At 42.1% G+C, this 7,316-nt stretch overlaps 1 long non-coding RNA gene across 1 annotated transcript; it reads left to right on the top strand.

Annotated features, from left to right (window-relative positions):
- Nucleotides 1-1,894: 1,894 nt before the first annotated feature.
- On the top strand, nucleotides 1,895-7,008 carry LOC310846706. The gene is made up of 3 exons (XR_014565494.1): nucleotides 1,895-1,972; nucleotides 2,697-2,778; nucleotides 6,885-7,008. It is a non-coding gene; the product is annotated as an uncharacterized lncRNA (long non-coding RNA).
- The last annotated feature ends 308 nt before the right edge of the window (nucleotides 7,009-7,316 follow it).

Here is a 7,316-nt window from a genome sequence, read left to right as displayed (position 1 = left end):
TATTATTGAAAATATTTTTATTAGATACCAAATTAACATTTTCAACAAGTTCAGACTCAAGTGAATAATGAATTCAGGATACGATTCCACTGGATCCAATAGGATCCACTGGGACTTATTTCTGAGCAGACATACAGGAATGCAAAGTGGCAGATCTATGGCAAATTTTGAAGCCCTGTAGCTCAGGGTTACTAGTGTGGATGGGGGGGTGCACCTCTCCTTTTTGCAGTACAGATCCCACTTTATTGGGTTGGGGTGTCAGTTATGTCAGCTCTAAGCTGGAGGGCCCAGTCCTTGGGTCTCTCTGATGAGGAAAATGCTTTAGATCCAGTAGAGATCGCAAGCTGCCTCTGTCCTGGTTCTGCCCCTGCCTGGCATGAAAAGGGGAGGGAAGACTCCCACCAGATGAGAAGGAAATCTTGATCTCTAATGCTCTTTTGTACCTTCTGAGCACAGATATTTCCATCACTTCATTTTACTGCCCCATAAAATGGACTGCTTTCCTCACCATTCACTGAGCTTTTAAGATATTAGGTATCAATAAAATTACTGCATTATAGGACACATCAAAACAATTCAAATGCTTAATTAAAATGGCGAAGATAAAGGAGTTCATTCTCATCCTAATGTGCATGTGCAAGACCCATTAGTATAATAGGGCCAGGATTGGTTCAATGAAAGGAACACTCAACTACTCTCTCTCTCTCTCTCTCTCTCTCTCTCTGTGTGTGTGTGTGTGTGTGTGTATGTGTATGTGTGTGTGAATGAAATTATTCCTAATTCCTAATAAAATTTCCATTAGTTGAAGTTACACACATTTAAGAACCTAAAAACAAAGTTTGATAATTTTAAGCACTGGTGGAACTGTAACAATCCTCCGTCTTTACCATATAAGATTAAGTGGTTCAAAGAACCTTGTTGGCTTAAAAACAAAGTTGGCTATATTTTAAGATATATGTTATTATGAAATTAATCTGAAAGCTGGAATGAATTGCCTGGAATAATGTATATATATAGTATAGATACTGTGCTATATTTTCAGTTGGATATATCTGTGCCAAAACAACAAAATTGTGATTTAATCCCCAAACGGCATGAGTACATGAATGACTTAAATCTTCTCCATTTTGTTTTGTTGGTAAAACTTCTCTGCCATATAATCTTCCAAACCTCATGTAGTCCTCTGGTTTCTTTGCTCTGTTTCTTAAATCTGGCTTTCTCAAATCAGGTCAAGTACTGAACGACAGTAGACCTTAACAGAGGCCTTTTGAACTTCCAAAAACACCCCTTAAGGAACAGTTACAAAGAACATACAAGCTGAAACCAGAAAGGATGACCCATACAAATTCCACCTGGGATTGTCAAGACTGCTTGATCACTGCCAGCTCTTCATGATAGACAGGCAGCACAATGTTGATGTCTCCTTCTTAAGAGGACCTGTTTCATAATGATTTAGTCTCCAGCAGCGTTAGTAGACTGTCTTTTTGTGATCATGGTTTGAACCTTACAAGGCGGATCTGGTTTATGGCTTCCTGTTGAAAAAAACAAGCCAAAGACCTGAGCAGTGAGCATATGCCTGTCGCCAAAGTGAAGTCACCTCTCAGGTCCTAATAATGGAAAAGATGAGCCATAAGGAGAAAAGATGTCATGCTTCAGTGGCTAGAGTGAGTCAGTTTCAGCCAGTCGCTGTGGAGCCTGCTGTCAAAAAGTGTTCCCCTTTCAAGTACTTCTATGCCCTCTTCTCTGACTCACTACCCTTGAGAAAGGGATGGTTAGGAAGCATAAGCTCTAGTCATAATTGCCACATTATTTCATGCGAGCGATGTAAGCAGTGTTGGCTCCACCGCTGAGCCCTTTTGAAGAGCTTGGCTTTTGTGCTCCCTGTGGCAGTAATGCATAATAAAAACCACTTACAGAAATAGGGTTCTTTTCCATGAATCCAGAGTTCAGGTGCCTGTGTGAGGAGGGAGAGGTGAGCTCTAAAAAGGAAATGTTTTTGTGTACATTCTTGCGTTCAAGGTGGCAGGATCAGTTTATAATACCATTGAATTAACAGGTTTCGATGACACTCACATGACTGAATGCTCCTCCTCTTCCATAACAAAGAACATAGAAAGTGCCAATGCTCCCCTCTGGGGGAACTCAAGAGTATGCAGTACCAGCATCTCCCCCATCCCCAATGTTAAGGATGAGGCGCTTACTAGTGAGTAAAGTAAAGGGACCCCTGACCATTAGGTCCAGTCGTGGCTGACTCTGGGGTTGCGGCGCTCATCTCGCTTTATTGGCCGAGGGAGCCGGCGTACAGCTTCTGGGTCATGTGGCCAGCATGACTAAGCCGCTTCTGGCGAAGCAGAGCAGTGCACGGAAGCATCATTTACCGTAGCTTCCCGCCAGAGTGGTACCTATTTATCTACTTGCACTTTGACGTGCTTTCAAACTGCTAGGTTGCAGGAGCAGGGGCCGAGCAACGGGATTTCACCCCGTCGTGGGGATTTGAACCGCTGACCTTCTGATTGGCAAGTCCTAGGCTCTGTGATTTAACCCACAGCGCCACCCGCGTCCCATTTACTGGTGAGTACTGGCACCTTTAAAACAAACAAATAAAACCCTGGGAAGCACTGTAATATTCTAAAATAGCCTCATCCCTGGTAGGCTTGTTTTCCACGTGCAAGATTAATTCTTTCCTTTCTTGATAGGGAAGAACATTCAATCATGTGAGCCCTCACCTCCTGTTTGAGGTGCTTCATTGAAAAGTAGACCATTAATTACTTATTTCAGGTAGGAGAAACTTCTGGCCTACAGATCTGTCTCCCCAGACTACACCCCATTCTCAAATTCCCTAAGCAGGTTGTCTTCCTGGGATCATATTTTCTCATATCAGCTGAATGCTAGAACGTAAGACGCGCCCTGCCAAATGAGACCAAATACTTCTCTGGTCCAACATTCTGTGAATCCTGCAAGTGGAACTTGATCACAAGAGCACTCTCTCCATCTGCAATTCCCAACAACATAGAGGGGATCCTTTTGATCTGGCGATACAGTTTGAACATATAATGCCAATCATGGACTGACTGCAAAAAAATTATTCTATAATCAGGTGTTTGACCTCTAACTATGTGTGGTCTTTTAGAACTGGGTGGGATGTTTTTAATGTGTTCCTCTCCCCCTTTTGGTTTTAATGCATCTATGTGGGGTTTATTGCCTGGTTGTAAACCACTTTGGATTGACTGGGGCAAGATGAATCAAACAGCAAATTAAATATACAGTGGTACCTCGGGTTAAGTACTTAATTTGTTCTGGAGTTCCGTTCTTAACCTGAAACTGTTCTTCACCTGAAGCACCACTTTAGCTAATGGGGCTTCCTGCTGCTGCGCTGCCACCACCACGCAATTTCTGTTCTCATCCTGAAGCAAAGTTCTTAACCCAAGGTACTATTTCTGGGTTAGCGGAGTCTGTAACCTGAAGCGTATGTAACCTGAAGCGCATGTAACCCGAGGTACCACTGTATAAGATTAAATAAATGCCTGAAGAACAAGGCTAATCTGACTTTCCAGGAATTTAAGAATATAGCTACATTTAACTACATTTATCACCAACCTTGATTTTTCAAACCGGGGTTCCTTGACAATCCCTAATACAGGCATTGGCCAATCTAAGACCTACTTGTAATGACATCTTTTCCCTTTTGAAGTATTCACAGTAGTATGCATATAGCGATGGGTGAATCTGCCAGTTTTGTTTTATCTCAGTTTTTCACTTTCCCAGTCTTTCATTTCCACATCAATTTGCGTATTCTTTTTTCTTTCAAAAACTGTCATCAACATATGTTGGTGCTTTGGTGCAAACTTCTCCTAACAAACAGACCATTGCCTAATGTGCACATTTTTTTGCAGTCCACCCCCCTCTAATGCGATGTACTCTGGAATGTTATTTTCGCTCACACAAGCATTTCATCCACATATCACTTGCTTGGAGAACTGCATTGCAAAATTCAGAGAAGTGCAAATTTTTGAAGGATGACTGCTTTCCTGTTCACATACAGTTTTAGGAAATCTAAATGGGGAAGTTTCACCTTTAAATGTGAACTGAACCAAAATTCGGTTTCCCCTCCAGCCCTGAATGCACTCAGAGTGCCGATTCTCACCATGTTGCGAGAGCTGTGTCTTGCACTAGTTTCCAGGGCTGATCACAGTGGTTGTCCAACTGAGCTTTGGGGACATTGACATTTAGCATTGCCGCTGAAGGCTCTCAGCAAGCCCCTCTCAGAGCAGCATGCTAAAAGTCAATGCATGCAAAGTCTGCATGAGCTGTTGGCCTGTCCATGGCCACTTTTGCACGTCTCACCAGCAGCTAGAAGTTAGCATATGCAGAAGCATTAGCAGCAGCTGTGCAATTCTGAGAATCAAGGTCTAAATACAACCCAGGAAGGAGATGTGCACTGTGAACCTATGCAAATTTACTCAGAAGTAAGTCCCATTGGGCTTGAGGACATGCAGTCCCTGGGTAGTCTGTTTAGGACTTAAGCTGTAATCCTTCTTTCCTTAATTATAGCTTACACAGAATATAAAGCTTGTCAGAATAAAACAACAAAAATGCACACAGGCCTTAATCTATAATGCATGTAAAATGAAGCTTTTAATATGTATATGAAGCTCTGTTGCCTAAAATAATACTCATCTGCTCTGTGGTGTTTCTCTCACCTTAAAACTGGAAATCCTACTAAAATTGCACAGGGAACAGTGAGACTCCTTCCCAGTCTTAGCCTAAAATAAGCATCCTTTCAAATAAATTTAACCTAAAATATTTATTGTAAATATTTGTCAGGAAGTCCTATGGTGGAATATAATAAGGAAAACAATAATACGGTATGCATTTTATATGTATTAGGTGTCTGTCCGTCCCCCGCCATCAAAAACTGTATCCCAAAATGCAGAGAAGTACCCAAACCCAGTGCTTTTTTCTAAAAAAAATGTTTAGGGGTACTTCCATTTTCCTACTCATATTGAAATACTGCCCCTCAATGAGGCCAAACTTAGATTCACAAAATGTTTAGGGGTATGCATACCCCTGTGTGTCCCCGCAGAAAAAAAGCATTGCCCAAACCTAATGATAATTTTCATTCTGATATACATACTAATCTGCACAATACAAATCAGTTTGGTTCACTTAACACTGTGTACCAGACCAGGTTGATGAGCATCTTTTCTTTAAATGATTCCATATTTAAAGACCCATTTAATGATCCAATAACTACTTCCCCCTGCTGCTGTACAATATAGGTTTAGTTCATACTTCCAGGAGGTGTTACGTTGAGGGGGAAAGTGGATGAGTAAGGTACCGGGCTTAGGGCCTTCTCGGTAGTGGCGCCCTCTGTGTGGAATGCCCTCCCTTCAGAGTCAGGGAGATAAAGAACTACATAACTTTTAGAAGACATTTGAAGGCAGCCCTGTATTGGGAAGTTTTTAATGTTTGATATTTTACTATGTTTTATATATGCTGTAAGCTGCTCAAAGTGGCTGGGGAAACCCAGTCAGATGAGCAGGGTATTATTATTATTATTATTATTATTATTATTATTGAAACCCAGAAAGAATGACTACAACAGGTCATCACAGACTCCAGTTATGATGTCTTCACCATTGTGTTCCTACCCTATACACAATAATATGCAATAAAACCATTTCAGACTTTTACATTTAACTGGAAGTATCATCAGGTCTTTCTCTTTTCCAAAAACTATGCCTTAATTTGGAGAGTTTTTACTTAATTTGTTGTTTTCATGCATGCATAATCCTTTGTACAAAATTGTTGGAGAGGGGACAAAACAGAATAAATAAGTTAAGTAGTATCCTTTTCTTTGTCGTTTATTTGTTAGTCACCTAACACAGGGCAGACTCTAGGCAACTTGCAATCAAGTTTTAAAATGTACTTTAAAACATTAAAATTTAATAAATTGTACAATCATAGAACTGTAGAGTTGGGGGGGACCCTGTGGGTCATCTAGTTCAACCTTTTGCAATTCAGGAATCTCAACACACAGCCCCCCATCCAACTTGAAACCAGACCAGACCCTGCTTAGCTTTGTAAATGTGCTAGCAGTTTTGTTGCTGCACTACTTCTACCAACCTCCACAGATAACAACAAACAAGCTTATTAGCAACCAAGGAGACTAACACAAAAGCTTGACACTGCTTTATCATAGTCTAGTGGATCAAATGCTTGTTGGCGCCAGGTGGGCCTCACTGGGAAGAGCATTCTGAGATACAGAACTCAGCTGGAAGGTCTCTCTCCTCTGTTGCCACCCTGAGACTCCTCAGAGGGGCACTAAGGGAAGGCCCTCAGGGGATTACCTTAGGTTCCAGGTATATTCATGCTGGTATTCTGGGATCCTGGGCTATAAAAGGCTTTATAGCATAAACAAGCCCTTAAACTGGGCCTGGAAACATGTTAGTAGCCACTGTGCATCTATTCCACCTCGGAAAGAAGACCAAGGGGGTCAATGCAAATCCCTAGCCAGCAGTGATGGGCTTGATGGAACAGCTTGAGCATCAGTACTTCCACAGCTCCACTACTTCCAGGCAGTTGTGGTGAAGAGGCCCACATCTGACCCGATGTGTTATTGGCTGGGTTGACCTACCCTTATCCTTCCCTGCCCACAAAATTCTCAGGTTCAAGAGGGAGTCCCACTGCCTACCACTGGTAGGGATGTTGTTGGTGGTAACTTCTGCCCACCATGTGGGTGGCTTCTCCTCACCAGTGAGGCTTCCCACTTGATGACCTATAGATGCTTGTAGAGCTGGGCAGAAGGGCATCTCCACCCCATTCAGCATGGTAGATTGAGGTTTTGGATTGCTTTGATAGCCATTTAAAACTCCAGCATCCAGGGAGAAGTTCAGATGAGGATAAGTTTGAAAGAACCACAACTTCTGAAGTCACTGAGGCTGTTTGACGAGCCAGTTGTGTGCCCCATGGCATGTAGGCTTCTCTCCATTTTGTCATTCCAGCTGTGCCGCAAATCACAAACTGTTTTGCTTCGTGCAAGCTGTAAGGTGGGGTTTATATCTCATTAAGCTTACGTCTTGTGACTGAAGCTGCAAAGAAATACTTTTGTCAAATGAAATTTCTTTTCTAATCTAAAACCCACCAGAAATAGAGTATTATTGCATTCCCTCCCGGCTTCAGCCTTTTCTAATAGCTGTCAGATTACGGGGATGAAAAATGTTCAGCCCATGAATTGGCTTGAAAACAGAAAACATTTACCACTGACTATTGTTAGGCCAGAGTAGCCCAATAAGCCAAGCATCTGCTCCCATCAC

The sequence above is a fragment of the Podarcis gaigeae genome, assembly GCF_964106915.1.
Source record: "Podarcis gaigeae genome assembly, chromosome: 6".
NCBI lineage: Eukaryota > Metazoa > Chordata > Lepidosauria > Squamata > Lacertidae > Podarcis > Podarcis gaigeae.
The sequence above is the reverse complement of the archived record's forward strand: the minus strand, read 5'-3'. Positions and strand labels throughout refer to the sequence as shown.